Below are 22671 nucleotides of genomic sequence, written 5' to 3'. Positions count from 1 at the left end.
CCGACCTATTGTGCTATAAATAGCACTCATCCTCTTTACTTTGTCTGTACAACAAGAAATAAAATCACTCATACCTCTCTCTCTCACGTCCTATCTCACTTCTCTTTTGTTTTCTTTTAAATTATTATACAAGAAGGATAATGCATATACAGAAAATCTTCCTCACTTATATTATTCACAACACGTTATTAGCACGAACGCTTTCCGATCAGCAAAAACCAAACGAGATAAATTTTAATTTCTATCTTTCAACATACTTAATTTATTTAAATTTTATTGTTGTTCCGGAGTGAGAGGCTAGGCCTTCTCCGTTTATTTTCGGGATGATAGGCTTTGCCTTCTCCGACTGATCGTTACGGTAGGCTATGCCTTCACGATCAGAAAAACACGTGGTAGGTTTTGCCTCCATGAATAAAAAAAAAGGTCAAAATGGTAGAATAAGTCTACTCGGACCTTGAAATAAGTAAAAGTCAAAATGGTAGACCATGTCTCCTTGGACTTTGAAAAATAATGATCAATACGGTAGTCTATGACTCCTCGGATCATGTGGTAGGCTAAGCCTCCGATTTTATTTATGCTATTTAAATTTCTGCAATTTAAGTTTATGCTTTCATTTTATGCCTTTAATTTCTGCATTTAAATTCCCGTCTTTACTATATTTATATTATTAATCTATGAATACGGTCAAATTTGACAAAGCTCAAAATAAATGCCCTTGGTATTACGGGAAATAGTTATATGACCTGGGAAGTGGGTGCAAAGATGTACCTGAGAGAAAATGAGCTTTTAGAAATCATTGATATAAACTATATCGGATGAGAAAAAGATAAAGCCATGATATTTACACCAATTCAATGATGGTTTATAAAATGAGGTGTATCATGAGAAAAGATTTAGAAGATCTTTGATAATTAAATCCTTGAAAGAAAAGATTTACTAAATAGTTGGAGTTGATGTAAATCCTCCGTGAAAACTAGAAAAAAAATGGAAAACATGATACTAGACCATCAAGTCGGTCCTATTAGAAAATGATGAGGGTGTGGAAGCGGTTGAAACCGCTATCGTGGTCGTGGAAGAGGATGAGGAAGAAGATTCCGTCCATTGAAATAATTATAACTTCCACGAAAAATGAAAGTGGTCGGGTGATAAAAGGCAAACAGAAAAGGTTTGCTACAGATGCGGCCAGAAAGAAAATTGGTTACGTAGTTGTCGTAAGCCAAATATTTAGCCGATCTGTATTGAAAATCAAAAGAAAAAGAGAAAGGAAGTGAAATAAACTTCATCTCTTATGAGCCCGGACCATCTTTCCATAGCTTGAATACTCATCTTGATAATTCCGATTTTCTGGTTGGTCCAGAAAATGAAAATAAAATATCGATGTGATATGAGAATTATCTCCCTGAATAAGATTTTGAGATTCAAGATGGAGATAGATATACCTGGCAGATATTGGGTCATCGTACATGACTACTAAAGGTAACAAATATTTCTCCTCTCTCAAAATAAGTAAGTATAATATCTATTACTGTAAAAATTATTATTGGCGCTAGAGGAGCTTATGATGAAAAGACATGCATAAGAAAAAGATGGCAAAACTATAAATGAGTGGTAAACCTGAAGTTTACTTATATATAGCCATCTCCAATAATGTTATCGATATTATTGTGAAATGTTGAAAAACCAGAAGTTTTTCACATATGGCATGTCAAGAAAATAAAGGAAACCATCATGAGTGCTGAATCATCAGTCAAGTTCACTATATGTGATTTCTTTAAGCAGACCCCAAATTAAGATCTCACTCTAAAGGATTTGAAACATAATTCATCCCAAATGGGAAAACTGAATATGTTATTGGTTCTAGAGTGGGATTCAGTACGAGATTTTAGACATGGAGTGTCATCATCTCGAGGAGAGAATTAAAGAATCCTAGTGAGTAGAACATTGAAAAATTATGTTCAACTTGATAAAGTAAATTCAAGTAAGATGATCCCCATGATCGGGTATAAACATGCAGTTATGCATGTAATAAAGACATATACAATTTAGAGGGATAAAGTATATGGATAATTAGAAATATGCTCGCAAGTTTGCTAGAAGCATATGATAAGCTGATGGAATGAGATATGTGAAATGGATTACAATGAAAAGTAGGATAATCCATTTACAAAATGCCTGCCAGACATTTTGATGAAATAATGATATCTCATATTCTAGCTGAAATGCTCCAATAAGAAAATAGTGTCCTAAAAGGACGATATCTGAGTCTATGGCACGCTAGAGACGTGATAGACCATTTTGGTTCCAAAGAGTCCTCGAAAAGGAGCAAAAATATGAATAGAGGATGAATCTCATGATGAGACCGTTGATATGGTTAATATTACAGTCAGGTACCTGGGTAAATCATTGATGATGATAAAGAGATCTCGATTAACCATATCAGTACGGATAAAAAGATGGAACCAAAGAGAAAATAGATTGTGGACGATAAAATAAAAAAGTGCTATATAAATAAGGATTATGAATCTACCTCTATGTATGAGGGTAAAGTGAATTGACTGGCCATCAATTCGATGTAAAGCTCGTTAGAAAAACGAGAGATTTTTGGACCAAAAGTCCAAGGTATAGTTCTCCAGAGAATGAAATGAAAGATGATCTTGAGGTATGAAAAACGGCTTGTTCCAAGGTCACTGGAGAAAATTTAAAATAGATGCAATATATTGAAATGTCTGGCAGGACAAAAATGACTTGAGTTGCATCTTGATATTTAATAGTCCCTGGAGAGTTAAAGATGCTCTCGGGAATGTATCGAACTCTGGAAGAGTTAGAACAAGTCGTATATAAGGTATCTTGAACTGGTAACTGGTGATATGTTTACGGCACGATTTGCCGATTGCTATTTTAATGAGGATGAATTTTTAGCGTTAGGGGGAGGAATTTGAGAAATTCCTAAAGAGATTATATGGTGTACATAGTTGTTGTTACACCTTGATCCCCCTACGGATCAAAGAGAGCTGGAAGTTCAGAAAATTGTGCATTTGCAAACCAGTTACCAGATTTGTTCACAGATACGACATGATATACCCGCTGAAAATGTTCCATCAAGAGTTGATGTTCCTAAAGAACAAAGTGATGGTAACAAAATAAATGAACCTAGGGTTCAGTTAAAGAGGGAGAGACTAGCGGGTTCTAGAGATAAAAATCTCCGAAAGAAATTGGTTGAGAAAAGTTGCAATGTTCAAAGAGAACCGGATACTGAAATATGTTTGAAAGAAGGCATAAATGGTAAGGTTCCAGAAGAACCTGATACTATAAGATGTCTGAAAGAACGCATAAGTGGAAAGGTTTCAGAAGAACCTGATACTGAAAAATGTTTGAAAGAAGGCATAGATGAAAAAGGTCAAGATGAACCAAATAAATATGATCCAGATGACGAAAAGGGAACAGAAAAGTATGAGATTTCCATCAACTACACCCTTGATGAAAAGTTATAAGATAAAAGATGTTGATGGAATGTTCTCCTTTTATGTCCAAAGAGATCGATCATAAAAGTGATGATCCCGATCCAAGGTCCATTTTGGAATGTTAAAAAGACATGATTGGGAGGAGTGGCAGAAGGCTATTCAAATTGGGAGGAGTGGCAGAAGACGCATGTGGTACAATCTCTTAAGTGAATATCTTTTGAGTAAAAGATATGTGAATAATGCGATATGTCCATGCGTTTTTATAAAGAAATCATCATCCGACTTTCACTACAAGAAAACAGGGGGATTCTGATGGCCGAAATCGTCGGAAATTCGTCGGAATCGGTCTATTCCGACGAATTTCCGACGAACCCGTCCGTCGGTATCGTTTCGTCGGAAAAAAAAAATTCGTCGGAATTTCGTCAGAAATTCCGACGACTTTCTGACGAATACCGAGAAACGTCATTCTGACGAACTTCCGACGATATTACGATGCGGCTACACGAGACCAGAGTTCATCGGAAACCTACAATTCCGACGAACGTGGTTCCTCGGTTTATTCCGACGAACTTTGGGCGTCGGAATTTACCGACAGACATCGGTCGTCGGAATATACCGACGAACCACGTTCGTCGGTATATTCCGACGGAAATGAGTTTGTCGGTAAATTCCGACGGATATATGTCCGTCGGTATATTCCGACGACCGTTGTCCGTCGGTATATACCCTTTTTTTTTATATATTTTTTGATATTAATAAATTTAAAAAATTGGAAATTTAAAACTAATAATATTATAAATTTTAAATTCATAAAAACCGAAATAGGAAAAAAACATTCATAAAGTTTAAAATTCATACAAACCGAAATAGAAAAAAAAAACATTCCGAAAGTTTTATAAAGCCGAAATAAACTAAGATGAACTCGAAGACATCAAACGATCTAGCTTCTGCATAATCTCGGTGTTGAACTTCTTCTGGGATGCCAACTCAGCAAGGATAGTGGCATTCTCCGAACGGATAGTGGCATTCTCCGAAAGGATAGTGGTGTTTTGCTCCTCCAATGCCCCAATCCGTTCATCTTTGTCATGTAGCTCCTCGAGAATCATGGGATCGGCATACGGAGCTTGCGAAGAAGATGCCGGATACGAAGAAGCACGACGGGCCAACCCAACTAAACGGCCTCCTTTCCTTTTAGGAACCGCCTACAAAAATATTTAAAGTAAGTAAATATGGACAAGTAAGTAATCGACATTATAAAAAAAATATATTAATAAAAAAATTACCTTTTCAACCATCTCATTTATTTGCAATAGAGACAGGTTGGTTGAAGCTCCCGTGGAGTCGCCGTCATCAGAGAGAGGCTGAGATTGAGAAACTATCTCAGCTTCCACCAAATCAACTACACCTCTGATCACGGGGTCCTGAATTTGACCCGTCGTCTTGTTAGTGTGAGCCACCTTAATGAGTTGGAGACGATCAACGGGATTACCGTCATTTGCTTCGATCTAAAAAAACCGCCATTATTAGCCAAAAAATATATAAAATATTTATTTAAAAAATATAAAGATAAATAATAATAAAAAACTTACAAGTTCATCCTCCTTAGTAGACATGGAGCAAGCGCCGAGGTTGTGCACATACATACCTTTCCCGCCACGATCGCTCTTCCGGTTCCTGGAGTTCCTAGAAGACGTCTCTGCAGTGTCTTCCCTCTCCCAATGAGCTATCAACTGCTCCCACACCCCCCCGTTGATGAACCGTGGCTTCTTGTTCTTCTGCCAAACTGTCTTCCACGCGTTTATCTGCTTTGTGTAAGAGTCCATGGCCTTTTCGTTGAATTTCTTACGGACTGTTTCCGTAAGATCGGAGTGCCAGTTGAACTCTTGCTACAAAACAAACACAATTTAATAAGTAAATATATGTAAAAAAATGTAAAAACTTAAAAAAATGAAGGGTTACTATACCGCAAACTGACGAAACCACAACTCTCGTTCGTCGGAAGGGATCACACTCCACTTTGGATATCCAAAACGGAGCATGGAGTACATCATCTGGTTGATGCTCCGGCTAATGCCATTTTTCGACTTGGTGAACCTTTAAAAAAAAATACAAGTTAGCAAGTTAATTAAAGCAAAAAATATAACGGTACAAATAAAAAAAAATACTAACCAAGTGCTATGGCCTCGTCGTGGGTTGAGTTGGAGAAACGGGAGATGCTCTCGACCTGGTTGTTGAACCAATAGATGAACCGGCATGACCCCCGGATCCTGTTGAGCAGCAGCGTGAGGGGCAGAGGGAGCTGGAGCGGGAATATATGCGGGAACCGAGTCATGAGACGATACCGATGCACGGGAACCGCTCACCGAACTACGTCGAAGACGGGCTGCGGGGCGGGCTTCATCCTCGGCCCTAAAAAAAAAAATTAACCCATCAAACATATTTTCATTTATATATTTACAAAAGGTTTTATAAACGTTTTAAAAAAAACTATTAAACCTTTTATATATATATATATATATATGTATACAAAATTATAAAAATTTTATAAATATAGAAAAATGTTGTTAAAAATTTATAAATGAAGAAAAATGTTGTTAAATATTTATATTTAAAAAAAAAAATGTTGTTAAATATTTATTAGTGGAAACTTAAAAAAAATATAAAAAATTTTAAAATTTTAAAATTTTTACTATACATGATTTACATATATATATATATGTATACAAAATTATAAAAAATTTATAAATATAGAAAAATGTTGTTAAAATTTATAAATGAAGAAAAATGGTGTTAAATATTTATATTTTTTTCAAAAAAACGTTTTTAAAAATCAAAAAACGTTTTTAAAAATCAAAAAACGTTTTTAAAAATAAAAAAAAACGTTTTTAAAAATCAAAAACGTTTTAAAAATCAAAAATCCAAAAAAAACTAAAACAACAATCCTAACTTATATATCCTAAACTATCCATTCAATCCTAAAATGTTCAATCAAACAACCTAAAATCCGAGATCAACTTCCAAAACCCTAAACAATTGAAAAAAAAAAAGGTTTGGGATGATTCTTACATGATTTGGGGTTTGGGGAAGAGATAGGAGGGTGAGGAGAGGATTCGCCGGTGAAGAGAGGCCGGAATCGCCGGAGAGTCGCCGAAATCGCCGAAATCGCCGGAGAGTTTTGAGAGAGAGAGAGGCCGCGGAGATAACGAAGAAGAAAGGAGAAGGGTTTTTATTTCCGTGGATTCCGACGGACACGGGTTCGTCGGTATTCCGTCGGTATATTTAAAATATACCAAATGCCGATTCGCGAAAATTTTCAAGCGGTTTGGTTCTCCCGGGCTAATTGAAATTCCGACGGAACGTGTCCGTCAGTATTTTCCGACGGACACATTCCGTCGGTATATTCCGACGGAATTCCGACGACTTAGTGTTTAGGGTGTTCTTTTCAAGTTTCTAAATGCAAAATCCAAACCTTTGATAATATATATAGTATTTGCATAAAGATTTAACAATAAAAATGTTTTATAACACGATTTTACACAACAATATTTTTGTAGTGTAAGCTTATATAAATATGATTGTATAAGTACATAATGTTAAGATGAGATGTTATGAAAACAATGATATGCATACATAAATATTTTAATGAGTTGTTATATTTGAACGGTTGCGATCTAATACTATACTAAACACTTATTATGTGTTATTTTCATAGTTTTGGCATCTAAATTTATAGATTTTTATGATTGAAACTTTATAGAAAAACATGTCGTCGGTATTTTCCGACGAAATACCGACGACCTTTCCAATTTTCAATGAAACCCGTTGTCGTCGCTATGTCGTCGGTATATTGCGAGGGATTTCCGACGGACCATTAAAAAAAAAAAAAAAAAAAAAACTAATCAGAATCTTCTGAATCTTCATCAAACTCCCCAACCTCGGCTTCCGGCTCTGAATGTACGACAGCATCATGTCCAAACACAGTCAAATTCTCAACGAGTTGAACATTTTCCAAATCTTCAACTGCCTGGGCGTTGCTGGTAGACTCTGGTTGCAATGGTTCATCATCATCAGAAGTTCCATCCACTCGTCCTCTTGGGTTGATTTGCGTTACAGTAACCCATGGATCGTCTCTGTACGTCACCCGAGGGTAACTGATGTAGCACACCTATACATATCAATTATACAAAGTATTAGTTCAATATATAACATTAATTAATTATATTGGTAAAAAATTATGAATATATTGACATACCTGATCAGCTTGCGAACCAAGAATGAAGGGATCATAATATTGAAGTTTCCGCCGCGAATGAACTGATGTAACACCAAACGCATCAATCTTCACTCCTCTATCTGGGGTGGTGTCATACCAATCACAATAGAATACTACACAACGCAATCCAACCATTCCAGGAAATTGGATTTCCAATATTTCTTTTATGTTGCCGTAGTAGACATCGTCACCAGAAGAAGATGAAACACCAGCATCATATGTTGTCTTAGAATGACCTTTCCTTGTGAATGCATATCCTCGCGTACAAAATTTAGGATATGATTTGACCACATAGTTTGGTCCCTGCACAAATTCGCGTATCCAATCATCGAACACAAGACCTCTGGCCAAACCATCATTCACCTATAAAAAAAACATATATGATTGCAAAATTAATTAGTTTATATATATTAAATTTAAACTAATCATTTGCATAGGGTAATAGGATATATGACTCACATAACTACGAAGCCACGCAGCAAATCCGTTATCTCTAAGTTGTCGAAGCTCATCTTCTGTTGCATGCCTGTGAGTCATACGCAACTCCGCCATATATACACTATATACAAAAATATTATCAATATGAAATAAATTTATTGAATATTAATCTAACAATAAATGAATAAATATTTTTACCTCTCATATTGTAGAACATCTTCACAGTTGGTGAGCAAATATGTTTGCAAATGAGCGTTCTCAGTGTCCGTAAGTCTCCGCTTCGTGAATTTTCCACTAAGTCGTCCTATTTCCTTGAACATGCTTGGGACAGTAACATGATATGTTGCTCTCTCCCCTCTATCATCATGCCGAGCAGGTCTTCGGTGTTTTGTTTGCACTTCTGGTGGAAAATAATTTTCAGCAAAGATTGCAGTTTCTTCATTGATCACCTGTGCCACTATAGATCCTTCCACCCTGCTTTGATTTTTGACCATCTTCTTCAGATGATGCATATAACGCTCAAAAATATACATCCATCTGTACTGCACAGGACCACCAAGTTCCAATTCTCTTGCGAGATGAATAGCAAGATGTTCCATTACATCAAAGAATGATGGAGGAAATATCTTCTCAAGGTTGCACATGCTGACTGGTGCGTTTGTCTTCAAATTATTAATACCCTCTTCAGTCAATACTCTGCTGCATAAGTCACGGAAAAAAACACTAATCCCTGCAATTGCTTCATGAACATTACGTGGCAATAATGCTGAAAAGGCAAACGGAAGGAGGCGCTGCATAATTACATGACAATCATGACTCTTCAAGCCAGTAAACTTTCCTTCGCTTCTATCAACGCAGTTCCCCAAATTTGATGCATATCCGTCAGGAAATTTCACTTTCTCTGTAATCCAATCAAAGAACTCTTCTTTTCTAGCACCATCTAGCCGATAAATGGGAAAAGGGGCCGTACCGTTCTCATCAACGTGAAGTTCAGAACGATCACAAATATCGACTAAATCCAACCTTGACTTCAAATTATCCTTCGTTTTACCTTGGATGTTAAGGACTGTGTTCATCAGATTATCGAAGAAGTTCTTCTCAATATGCATGACATCTAAATTATGCCGCAATAGATGACTCTCCCAATATGGTAGATCCCAGAAAATACTCTTTTTGTGCCAGTTATGTAGCTCTCCAACCGCATTGACTCGAATGTTTTCATGTCCACCTACATCTGGCGTCCTTTCTGCATCAAAATACCTAAACTGCTTCAACAAATCTTTCCCACTAACTTCCTCAGGTGGACCATCAAACACCTGCTTGTTCTTCGTAAACGAAGTCTTACTCCTGCGGTATGGATGATCAGGTGGTAGAAATCGTCTGTGACAGTCAAACCAACACGTTTTCCTTCCGTTCTTTAGTTGGAAAGCATCTGTGTCATCTTGACAATATGGACATGATAGCTTCCCATGTGTTGTCCATCCAGATAACATACCATATGCTGGAAAGTCACTTATTGTCCACATAAGTACTGCCCGCATCTGAAAGTTTTCTTTGCGCGAAACATCGTATGTCTCAAAACCATGCGCCCATAGTTGTTGCAACTCATATATTAGTGGTTGAAGAAACACATCTAGTGATCTTTTAGGATGATCTGGCCCGGGGACTAGAATTGAGAGAAACAAAAACTCTCGTCGCATGCACAAGCTCGGCCGTAAGTTGTACGGTGTCACAATAACTGGCCATAGAGAATACTGCCTTCCATGCTTTCCAAATGGGCTGAAACCATCAGTAGATAATCCAAGATAAACATTTCTTCTCTCTTCCGCAAATTCTGGATATGTTGACTGGAAATGTTTCCAAGCCTTTGCATCTGAAGGATGTCTAATCTCACCATTTGTGGAATGCTCTGCATGCCATCTCATTGCTTTTGCTGTGCGCTCACACTGATACAACCTCTTCAATCTTTCCGTCAAAGGCAAATACCACATTTTTTTGAATGGGATCGGAACTCTTCCCCTCGTCTCCTGATAACGAGGTTTCCCACAAAATTTGCATACATTCCGTGTCTCATCCGCTCTCCAGTAGATCATGCAGTTGTCAATACATACATCTATCACTTCATACGGTAGTTGAAGACCTGCAACAAGTTTCTGAACCTCGTAGTATGAACCCGGTGCAAGGTTATCCTCAGGTAGAATACCTTTGACAAAATCAGTAATCGCATCCATACATTCTTCAGCCAAATTATAGTCTGTCTTAATACCCATTAATCTAGTTGCAGATGATAAGACTGAATGACCATCTCTACAATTTTGATACAAAGGTTGTTTTCCTGCATCCAACATGTCAAAAAATCTCCTAGACTCGGGGTTTGGTTCTTCCCCTCTATAATGATCATGTACCATCTGCTCAGTACCTACACCATAATCTATATCCGTTCTAGATTCTTCTAACCTAATATCAGGCTGAGGTTCACTAACAGGCTGAGGTTCGCTAGTACTACCATATTCATAACCAGTTTCCCCATGAAGGTACCAAACTTTATAATTACGTGAAAACCCTTTCATATACAAATGAGTCCAAACATCAAATTCTTTTATAACCTTATTATTATTGCAAGAAGAGCAGGGACATCTTAACATACCACTTTTTGCATCCGGTTGCTGTTGAACAAGCCTCATGAATTCTCCAATCCCTTGAACGTATTCTTCCGTAAGCAAATTGGTGTTCGGATCCAAATGAGGTTTATCCATCCACGAACGATAATAAACTTCTGAAGACATGATTTTCACGGAATTGTTATGACTAAAGAGAATGAAGAGAGAATGAAGTGTGAATGAGTTGAATGAGGAGGGGTTGTATTTATAGGAAATTGCTTACGGACCTCCGACGACTTTCCGACGAAATTCCGACGGATATAAAGAAGTCCGTCGGAATTCCGTCGGAATTGTCCAATCCCAAACGGCTATACAACGGTCATATGTATTTGTCGGCAACGGTCACATGGTTCGTCGGAATTCCGTCGGAAAATACCGATGGAATTCCGACGACTTTGCTGTTAATCGGAATGTCGTCGGAATTCCGTCGGAATATACCGACGAACTTCCGACGACTACAACGGTTACATTTTTTATCGGAATGTCGTCGAAAAGTCGTCGGAAAATTCCGACGAACCGTATGTCGTCGGAATTCCGTCGGAAATGGCCGACGGAATTCCGACGACTTCATTTTTTTGGATTTGGTCGGAAATTTGTCAGTATTCCGTCGCAAATGTCCGACGACCTTGGTGTCCGTCGGAAGCTCCGTCGGAATTCGGAGTGTTTTCTTGTGGTGTTTGTGATCATTGCTGTATATGTAGATGACCTGAACATAATTGGAACTCAAAAGGAGGTTGATGATGCTCGAACTCAAATGAAAGAGGAGTTCGAAATGAAAGATCTCGGTAAGAAAAAGTTTTGTCTTGGGCTCCAAATTGAGCATCTCCGAGAAGGAATATTTGTGCATCAATCAAACTATACAAAAAGGTTATTGAAACCCTTTTATATGGACAAAGAAACTCCTTTGAGTACTCCAATGGTAAATAGATCTCTCGATGTTGAAAGAGATATTGTTTTAAAAGATCCTGGTAAGATCTTATATAAATAAGTATTTTGGAGATGCTAATGGTAATAAAGCATATATGAGCTTATATATCTTGCGAGTTGTATTTGATTAAATATATTTTTAGACACTAATGTCTTTGCAAGATACAACTCATTTCCTATTCATGGAAATTAAAACGGCGTCGAGAACATATTTGTTCTCTCTAAGGTACGTATTGATTTAGGATTAATTTATCCTAGAAACCCCGAGTTTGGTATGGTTTTGCAGATACATGCTATTTATAAAGTCGAACGTAAACTGGATATGGTTTTACAATTGGTGGAACCCCGATCTCTTGGCGGTCCCAGAAACAAACTCTGGTTGCGACATCTTCGAATCATGCAGAAACTATTGCGCTTCACGAAGCATGTCGAGAATGTTTGTTGGTCAATGAATCACCACATATAAGAATCAAACAGAATAGTCAACGAGAAAAAGCCGACAAAAATATTTTAAGACAATTTGGCTTGTGTTGCTCAACTCAAAAAAAGCTATATCAAGACATAACAAAGCACATTGAATATGTACGGTCATACGACAATCCATTTGACTTGTTCACAAAAGCTCTTCCGACTACAACATTCTGAAAACACGTTTATGGTATCGAAATGCGGCATTTATGTGACCTGTGACGAGAAAGCTAGGTCCACTATTCTCTGGGAGAGATTACGGCAATGTACTCTTTTTCCCTTCTCATGGTTTTTGTCCCAATGGGTTTTTCCATGACTAAGTTTTTAATGAGACACTACATAATATAAGATGGATAATGAAGGGGGAGTGTTACGTATGATTATCCATATAATCCCACGTAGTGGGACACTTCACTACAAGAAAACAACGGCATACTGAGGGAAAAAATCGTCGGTATGTCGTCGGAATAACGCTATTCCGACGACATACCGACGAAAAAAGTCCTCGGAAATAACTCCTCGAAAATTCATCTTTCCTCGGAAATCCCTCGGAAATTTCCGACGGAATTCCGAGGAAATGAATTTCCTTGGAATATTCCGAGGATTTTTTTCGTCGGAAATTCCTCGGAATATTCCGAGGAATATGTCGTCGGAATATTCCGAGGGATACACTTCCTCGGAATATTTCCAAAATTCAAAAAAAAAATTATAAATTTATTTTTTTTAAATTGAAATTCAAAAATATAAAATTAAAATTGAAATAGAAAACATATTTAAAATACAAAAAATAATAAAATAGTTTTTATAAATAAAAATTTTTTTTATAAATACAAAATTAGTTTTAATAAATATAAATATTTTAATAAATATGAAATCATCTTTTTATAAATACAAAATAGTTTTTATCAATACAAAAAATAATAAAATAGTGTTTATAAATAAAAAAATGTTTTATAAATACAAAATTAGTTTTAATAAATATAAATATTTTATAGATATGAAATCATTTTTTTTATAAATACAAAATAGTATTTATAAATACAAAAAATAATAAAATAATGTTTATAAATCAAAAAATGTTTTATAAATACAAAATTAATTTTAAAATATGAAATCATCTTTTATAAATCCAAAAAACGAATTTATATACAAAGAACGTTTTGTATATTTAAAAATAGTTTTTATAAATACAAAATTAGTTTTAATAAATATAAATATTTTTATAAATATGAAATCATCTTTTATAAATCCAAAAATCGAATTTATATACAAAAACATTTTGTAAAATCGAATTTATATAAACGTTTTGTAAATACAAAAATAATAAACAATTTATAAAAAAAGTTCTAAATCAATTCAACACAACCAAATCACAATTCTAAACCTATTACACAACAAATCAGAATCCTACCCAATCACCCTAACAAAAATCTATCAAAAAACTTCTAAAATCATCAAATCTACTTAAAAACCTAACAAATAGGACCTAAGAGAATGGGATAAGGTCCTTACATGATTTGTAAAGGAATGGAAAGGATTCGCCGGAGAGATCGTCGCGAGAGAAGGTGGAGAACGCCGGAAGGAGAGAGAGATCGCCGGAGAGGAAGAAGAGAGAAATGGAGAAGAAGAGAGAAATGGGGAAGAAGATGCGGTTCGAGTTTATAAAACCTTGGGTCTGACGGATATTTTCCGTCGGAATTCCCTCAGTATTTTCAATTTCAATTTTCGCGAAATATTTGGCGGCTTGTTTGCCCGGTTAAATGAAAATATTCCGAGGAAATTCCGACGGCCACTTAAATATCCGTCGGAATTTCCTCGGAATATTTTCATTAATTCGAGGAAAAAGAATATCATGTGCATGTATTTCTATTAATTTATATTGTTCCTCGGAATTTCCTCGGAATATTCCGAGGAAATACCGAGGAACTAGTGTTTGGGGTTTCAAAACATCAATTTTTTATGCCGTATTTTATTTCTTATACAATTGTAATGCATACCATTGAGGATTCTTTGTATAGATGAGCATAAACCATGAAATAACAAATTTCAAAACGAATTGTAAGTATTCCCTTTACCGTTCATTAAAGTGTATAAGTGTTTCTCTTATGTTGTGGGGATTTCGTTCATACAATCGGAAAAATGTTTATTATAGGGTAATGAACAAATTTTTGACTTCATAATGAACGTAAGACACTTAATAAGGGTTATATAGGTGTTATTCAAACCGCAAAACGTTGTTTTCGGTTTAAAAACCCTATTTCCTCGGAATTTCCTCGGAATATTCCGAGGAAATTCCGAGGAAACCCTTTTCTTCCTCAGAATTCCGTCGGAATATTCCGAGGAAATTCTGAGGAACTAGTGTTTGGGGTTTCAAAATCTCGAATGTTTTTTTATAAACGGATCGATCGATGTATTTATGTCCAAAAACGCATCGATCGATCACTAAGATGGACCAAAGCGTAACAATGTGATCGATCGATGAGATTATCCCATCGATCGATCAAGGATATCAAGTGTTCCTCGGAATTTCCTCGGAATATTCCGAGGAAATTCTGAGGAACTAGTGTTTGGGGTTTCAAAATCTCGAATGTTTTTTTATAAACGGATCGATCGATGTATTTATGTCCAAAAACGCATCGATCGATCACTAAGATGGACCAAAGCGTAACAATGTGATCGATCGATGAGATTATCCCATCGATCGATCAAGGATATCAAGTGTTCCTCGGAATTTCCTCGGAATATTCCGAGGAAATTCTGAGGAACTAGTGTTTGGGGTTTCAAAATCTCGAATGTTTTTTTATAAACGGATCGATCGATGTATTTATGTCCAAAAACGCATCGATCGATCACTAAGATGGACCAAAGCGTAACAATGTGATCGATCGATGGGTATATGTCAAAAAAACGCATCGATCGATCACTAGTTCGTCGGAATTTCCTCGGAATATTCCGACGGATTGATGTTTCCTCGGAATTCCGTCGGTATATTCCGAGGAAATTCCGAGGAAACCCAAATTTTGGGTTTCCTCGGAATTTCCTCGGAAATTCCTCGGGAAATTCCGAGGATTTCATTTTCCGTCGGAATGTCCGTCAGAATACCGATGTTTTCTTGTAGTGCTTGTCCACTCCAAGTTAATTTTGTGCATCATCATCTTCTTGTTTTGTCTTTTACTCCGTATTAGACCGACCTATTGTGCTATAAATAGCACTCATCCTCTTTATTTTGTCTGTACAACAAGAAGAAATAAAATCACTCATACCTCTCTCTCTCACGTCCTATCTCACTTCTTTTTCTCACTTCCTATCTCACTTCTTTTTTGTTTCCTTTAAAATTATTATACAAGAAGGATAATGCATATACAGAAAATCTTCCTCACTTATATTATTCACAACATACTTAAGTTTATTTAAACAGTAATAGTAAAGGTCCTTCCTTATATAATAGATATAACAGCTATCTCGCTAAAAAAATCTCTCTCTTCTTCTTTATCTCTCTAGGATCCTTCACGAAGAAGAGATCGAGATAAAGCTCCTTGGATTGTCGCCGGTCCCTTTTGGCGACTCTGCCTCTGGTATACTCGGTCAGTTCGACGAGTATAGCCGGCTTTTGCTTCCGGTGGCTTGCGGTCTCTTCGACGGAGCTGTCCGGCTTTTGACTCCTCGTCGCGCTCTTCTCGATGCACGACGGCGGCTTTACTCCGGGGTTCTTCCGGTTTCGTTGATCTATGTTTCCCGTTCTTCTCTGTCCAATCGCCTCTCTTTCCTCAGCCTCGATGTCATCGCTTCCTCTGCTCCACGCGAGTCGGTTCATCTTCGAGCTTCCACCTATCATTAAAGGTGACAGTTTTTCTAACAGGAAGATCGACGGTGGTGGGATCGATTGTAGGCGATTAGTTCTTCTGGAAACATAGATCCGGTATGCGACTTGAACAACCGTGAAGATGGTTCCTTAGTGAGCTGTTCTTCATCGGTAAGGCTCTGCTTGACGGCGGAGTTCCGTCGAGTCTCCACTCTTCGCCGGTGGAAGGCGGTCCGTTCTCTCCTTGACCCGTGTTTCAGGATGCCGGGCGTTCCTCTACGTGGTGGGACGCGTGGATGCCTTCCTCAATGGGTTTCCTCCTTCTGGGCTTTCGGTCCGAAGAGTTTGTTATGTTTGGGCCTGTAGTTTGGGCCTTTGTTTGTTTGTTATGTTGGGCTTGGTCCGGTTTGGACCATGAGCCGTTTAATAAAATTACAGTGAAAAATAAAAATAAAATAGATATAACTATAAACGTTTTATACATAATATAATACGCTTTTTATATTACGTTGGTTGATTCAATACATGACCTAATCAAAATTTTTGAATAAACAAAGTTATTTTGACCATATCATAATTTAATTCTTAAAACTTAAATAGCTGTAAAAAGAAATGACCCCTCAACGCAAATAAATTCCAATTTATCTATACTTTAAAACTTAATTACATATATTCCCTACATAATACCATTTTCCATGGTTAGACGTGTTAAAACAAAGACATACATCGAATGAAAATAACTTGCAGTAGTTCGAACATCAACAACTACATCGAGTTTAAATGAAAAAAGAAGAAGAAGAAAGTGCTGGTAAATATTAGTTGGAAAGCAAAGATGGTGTGGATTTTTATTTTACACATCGAGCTATGCCCGGCGTGCTATGTTCTGAGCATTCTCATTGGGGTCAAGTATCAGATTGGTTGATGCAAGACGTTTGATTACAGATGAGGATGGTTCCTGGTTCGCATTTGCGGCCACTCTGATTTCTGCTGTCAAGCCGCCTACTTCTTTGGAGACAGTGTTAATCTCATCGGTTGATGCTACTGTGATATCTCTAGGCTCATGATCATCAGAACCATAGTTATCTCCCTGGATATATCGGAGTAATAAATATCAACATAGAATTTATATATTTTTATTCAGTTTAATAGCGCACGGGGTGTTTCTTTTATAAATAGCTCCTCCTCATCATCAGAACCATAATCATCTTTCATCATGTTGCCTGACCACCAAAGCCTCTTCGTTGTCTGAAGAAGAGGCACCATCTCTAATTGTGGGTTCGTCACCATCACGATCAACATCTTATTCCCTTCTTTTGTTGTTTCTTTATTGATCAAATATCATCTTCTTCTTTCAAATCCTCAAAATGTTCTACATCTTATTATTCCGGCAATGGAAGAACCTTGGAAAAGAGGTGAATGAAAACAATAATAGTGTGAATATATGCGTGTGTTAAAACGATTGTAAAAGCTTATCAAGCAGACACATACCTTTTCATCAAGAAGCTGCATGTCCATGACCATGATCTCACCCTCTTTTCACATCAAGCTCCTCTAACAAGACGTGTGACAACTGAGAAACAAATGGACAGCTTGTGGTGGGTGTTAAGCGGATGCACATTGACAGAAACTTGCAGGAGAGTGGACTTTGAAGAGTGAAAACATGAACAGCCTTTGTAAGTATAAATGGACGAATGGGAAAAAGATAATGCATAATCAAGGAGAAAATATTAGCCTAACCTTCTCATCAAGCAAAAGCATGTCAACTCCCTCCCTCCTTGCTTCACGTTCCGAGGTACCCAGAAACACAGAAGAGGCGTTACCACTGCCTGAGAACAAAGACCCGACTTCAAATCAGTAATAAATATATGGGATGGTACTATTGTTGCAGGTTGTCTTTGTAAGGAAGCAGAAGGGTCGAATCAGGTAATGCTGCAAGATTCTGAGTTTGATGCATCTAATTTTATAGTGGAACAAATTAGGGTTTAGCTATAGAGGTTAGGAAAGGGGTAATAACATTCAACATCATGGTAGAGTTTCAATGAGATAATTAATGGTGAATCGTAGTGATAAAGTTTCAATACAGAAGAAAAGCGTTGCGCAGAGCCGGTGGAATATAGGTGAATCGAAAGGTCGACCACCGTTGACGAAGAAGACATGTTATTAGGGCTTTTTATTCAAAAGAGAGACCGGCCTTGTCATCTCAACACAAACATAAGCGGCCCAAATAGTCATAAAAAAAATGGCTCACGAAAATAGGAGATGGACACGTGCAGAACTCTCCTTTCCCTATTTTTTTTTTAAGGTGGCCAGAGGAAAAGAGAATAAAACTCTACTTTATATACACACTAGTGGTCTTCCGGCGTAGCGCCGGATTCGTATGTTTTATTTCTAAATAAATTTACAATTTATTTTATGGTATTAGTAAAGAAAATATATTCAAAAATATGAAGATAAAAATATGTTGAAAGAAAATTATATTTTGTGATCTATTTGATAATGGTTATCGACTAAAGTATATTATTTTGTTTTGAAATTGCTAAGTTCAAATCAGAATAACAAAAGTGGTTGTGACTAATCGATTCAATAAAAATATAATAAAAAACCGAATAGTCATAACAAAGTTAATTTAATTGGAATTTAAGCATAAAGTAAAGTTGATGTTCGAGAGAGAAAATGTAAATGCCTGTGTTTGTTTTTATTATCTTGTTTGAAAGAAGATAATAAATTGTTTATACGTTTTCCTGTGAATTTTTCTATTTGGTGAAGATATAATATATAATTTTTTTAGATGACGGATACTGCTATATTAATAATTGTAGTTATTTTTTCTAGTATGTTACATTTCATGTTTTTGGTTTAATTTTATGGTGCAATATTAATGTAACATAAGGTAACCAAATTTAAACGTGAAATCAAATCTTGTTATATGGTTTGAGTAGTGAACATATGTTTTATTTAGAGAGCATATATATACATATATTATTAAGTATATTATGTGGACGACATTTGAAATTTTATATTAGAGACTGATTTGAATTCAAACGCATGTAATGAAGTTTTGTTCATATATTCTTCTTATTTAATTTTTGGTAAGAAACTATCTATGGCGATGAAACATATTAGGAAATGAGGAAAAACATTTCTATATTTTCTTCGAAAGTTAATACGAAAATTGGAAAAAGTATGTAAATGAAACTGCAAATTGGAACATAAAAACCCCATTTATAAATTGTAATAATGCTAAATTATAGATGACTTTTCCTAAATATTGGATAACTTATGTTTGGCTAGTCTAAACTGAGATATTGAGTTGAGATAGACGGAACTTTGACCTGAGGATCAGATGTGACAGCGTATTGGTTGAGATCAGAAACAGTTGAGTCTATTTTTTTTAGCATAAACCAGGTTGGATGAAAAACCATTTTTGGCTGAGGAATCCCCACTCTATCTAAAGAGTTTAAAGGTGACATCACAGTACCAATATGATGATATCAATTGGCAAATATTTTACGCACTGGAGGTGTACCATTTATTAAAGGTTTAACAAATACGTTGAGTAGTTATGGGTTCCAGATGTGTCGTTGAGAAATAACCGGCCTGTATCATGGAAATTTAGTTTATAGTAGTGTTTTTTTGTTTAAAGCAAAACATATCCAAATATAGCGGTCGTCGTTATGTATAGATATGCAAGACATATGACAATATATTCAGTTTTCTTACCTCCAACAACCTTAGAATTGATGCTAGTGAGTAACACTACTTTCAGCTCAGACCCGTAGCTTTCATAGGTTGCCTTGGGATCAAACACAAAGCCATAAACCTCAAAGGAGTGGTGCTCTGAAATCATCGTTAGGTTGAATTTCAACTCTTTCCGCATCGTCTTTGATATCTTGCATATTTCTATTGTTTTATCCATTCACCCATGTGCATTTTGATCATATAGATTAGGATTTAGCCATGTTTAGGTTGCATTTTGCATACATGAGTCCTTATCAGGTATTGGAGTACCACATGAAGTTCTTGTAGACATTTGGGTGCAATTGGAGTTCAAAAGAAGTGTTTAAAGTGATCATTGGGAGAACACCTTACCGGAGCGACCAGTCCGGAGCGACACCATCAAGTCGCTCTGATCTCCCTATCAGAGCGACCTTACCAGAGCGACAGGGAAGAGTCGCTCGCGTTTTGATCACCCGGAGACGCGAGAACGAGTCCGGAGCGACCTCTCGCAGCGACACAGCGAGGTCGCTCCCGAAGCATGGAGCGACTTCACGGAGCGATAGGGAGGAGTCGCTCGCGTTTTCATCACTCGGAGACGCGAGAACGAGTCCGGAGCGACCTCTCGCAGCGACACAGCGAGGTCGCTCCCGAAGCATGGAACGACTTGTCGGAGCGACGAGCGGAGGTCGCTGCGCGTCTTATTTCTGCTCGAACTTATGATTTCTCAAGGGCCTTTTGGTCATTTCATTATGCACGTTTTTATTTTCTAAACCTATGTTTTAATACTCTGTAAGCCACGGGGGGCCAGATCATCTTTGTTCTTAAGAAAAACCACCAAAAACCACCAAAAACCTTTGGAAAGTCATCTCTTGAATCAATTGATCAGTTTTGTTATTGAAATTCTGTGTTCTTATATCTATTTTTTTGTGTTTCTCTACATGATTAATCTGAAATCCAACATGGGTTTAAGAGGAATCATGGAGATTAGTGAGTAATCACCCTTTGAATTCATGGGTTAGGGAGATTAAGGGTGATTAGGTTAGAGCTAGGATGTTTTAGTGTAGATCATTCATATTTCCTTGCTAACAGAGTGAACATAATGCATCTTCTGAGTTGGCCACTCAGTTGTTGATCCTTAGGCATTTCTCACCCGAAAGGTGTTCGAGGAAATGCCCGAGACAACTCTTCTAAGCTTTTAGCATACTTTGCCAAAGACATTTGTTGTTAGAGGTGCTAAGATAGCCATTGGACTTGCTAGTTATGATTGCTTTCATATTATTCAACCAAAGACATTTGATGTTTGAATTGTGTTAGTAAATGAACATTCATCTAGACATAGAGTTTGTTTAGGATTGTGTCTAAGCTTAAGGTTGATAGTTTGATTTATCGTTTGCCATCCTTAGTTCAAAACTTGATCACCCGAGGTCTAATCCCTATATCCATGAGTTCTCTTTTCTCATAGTTAAGAAAGTATCATTTAGTTATTCCTTTTAGTTAGTTATAGTTTAAAAACCCTTTTAAAAACCATTGGTTGCACTTAGATTAAGTGATTACTTGCATTCTCGGTGCTTTCATATCTCTCAGAACTGGTTCGATAATCATTTATACTACAACATTTGTCTTAGGAGCCTTGAAAACTCCTAACCTCAAATTGGCGCCGTTGCCAAATTCTGAGTAGATTTAAACATTGAGATTTAGTCAATTGCTTGAGACTAAGTCATTTTTATTTTCTTTTGTTACTGACTCTTTTTCACCTCCCTTTAATCTACATGTGTATGAACTTACGGAGCAACGGTCCATCAAACCTAGTTCCACGAGCTGCAGACATCAGAGCTTTAGAGAGAGAGTGTGCTAGAAAGAAAAGAGAAGAAGAGCAACAAGCTCAACTGCAAAGACTGAACACTGATATGGGAGACGTTCATCAGCATGATGCAGGCGTCAATGGCGCTAATAACAATGCCCCAGCTAACCAACAACGAGCAGCTCGACCCATTGGCACTTACGATCGCCCCAACATTCATGGTCATAGATTGGGAATCCGAGCACCCGCTGTGGCAGCCAACAACTTTGAGATCAAATCAGGACTCCTCAACGTGATCGAGAACAACAAGTATCATGGCTTGGCTCTAGAGGATCCATTTGATCACTTGGACAGGTTCGACAGCTACTGTGGATTGTCCAAAACCAATGGTGTGTCCGAAGATGCCTTAAAGCTCAAGCTATTCCCCTTCTCTTTGGGGGATAAGGCACGTCAGTGGGAGAAGTCTCTACCCAGCGACTCCATCATCACTTGGGATGATTGCAAGAGAGCATTCTTGGAGAAGTTCTTCTCTACTTCAAGAACTGCTAAGCTGAGAAATGAGATTTCCAGCTTCCAACAGAAGGGCTTGGAAGGATTCAGTGAAGCCTGGGAGAGATTCAAGAGCTACCAAGCTCAATGCCCACACCATGGTTTCTCTAAGGAGAGTTTGCTGAGCACATTCTACCGTGGTGCTCTTCCTAAGTACAGGGCCAGACTGGATACAGCTAGCAATGGGTTCTTCTTGGGGAGAACTGAGGAGGATGCAGAGGAGCTGGTTGACAACATGGTTAAGAGTGATGCAGTCTACTGTGGAGACCACGACAGAGGTAGTAGAACAGATGATAAGCAGACGAGGAAGGAGTTGAAGGCTCTACAGGATAAGATAGACATCCTCATTGCTGACAAAGCTACCCAAGAGCAGCTGCACTTTGTTGGCAACCCAAGCCAAGAGACACCAGTTGTTGTCCATGAAGTTGAGGGTTTGGAAGGTCAGGAAGAGCTGTGTTTCATCAACAACAATGGTAGCTGGTACAAGAAAGAGCCCAACTTTCAGTACAACAACTGACAACAGAAATCCTATTCCAACAACCAACAGAGTGGTTATCAGCCTCGGAATAATCAGC

General features: G+C 37.2%; 1 long non-coding RNA gene and 1 other non-coding gene across 2 annotated transcripts; both read right to left on the bottom strand.

Annotated features, from left to right (window-relative positions):
- Positions 1–16659: 16659 nt before the first annotated feature.
- Positions 16660–18556, bottom strand: LOC111205411. Its single transcript, XR_007322835.1, has 2 exons — positions 17184–18556; positions 16660–17079 (listed from the first exon to the last, which is right to left on the bottom strand). It is a non-coding gene; the product is annotated as an uncharacterized LOC111205411 (long non-coding RNA).
- A 3538-nt stretch (positions 18557–22094) lies between these two features.
- LOC125586661 lies at positions 22095–22201 on the bottom strand. Its single transcript, XR_007323197.1, has one exon. It is a non-coding gene; the product is annotated as a small nucleolar RNA R71 (small nucleolar RNA).
- Between the last annotated feature and the right edge of the window lie 470 nt (positions 22202–22671).

The sequence above is a fragment of the Brassica napus genome, chromosome C4, assembly GCF_020379485.1.
Source record: "Brassica napus cultivar Da-Ae chromosome C4, Da-Ae, whole genome shotgun sequence".
NCBI lineage: Eukaryota > Viridiplantae > Streptophyta > Magnoliopsida > Brassicales > Brassicaceae > Brassica > Brassica napus.
This window is presented reverse-complemented; position numbering and strand designations above follow the sequence as displayed.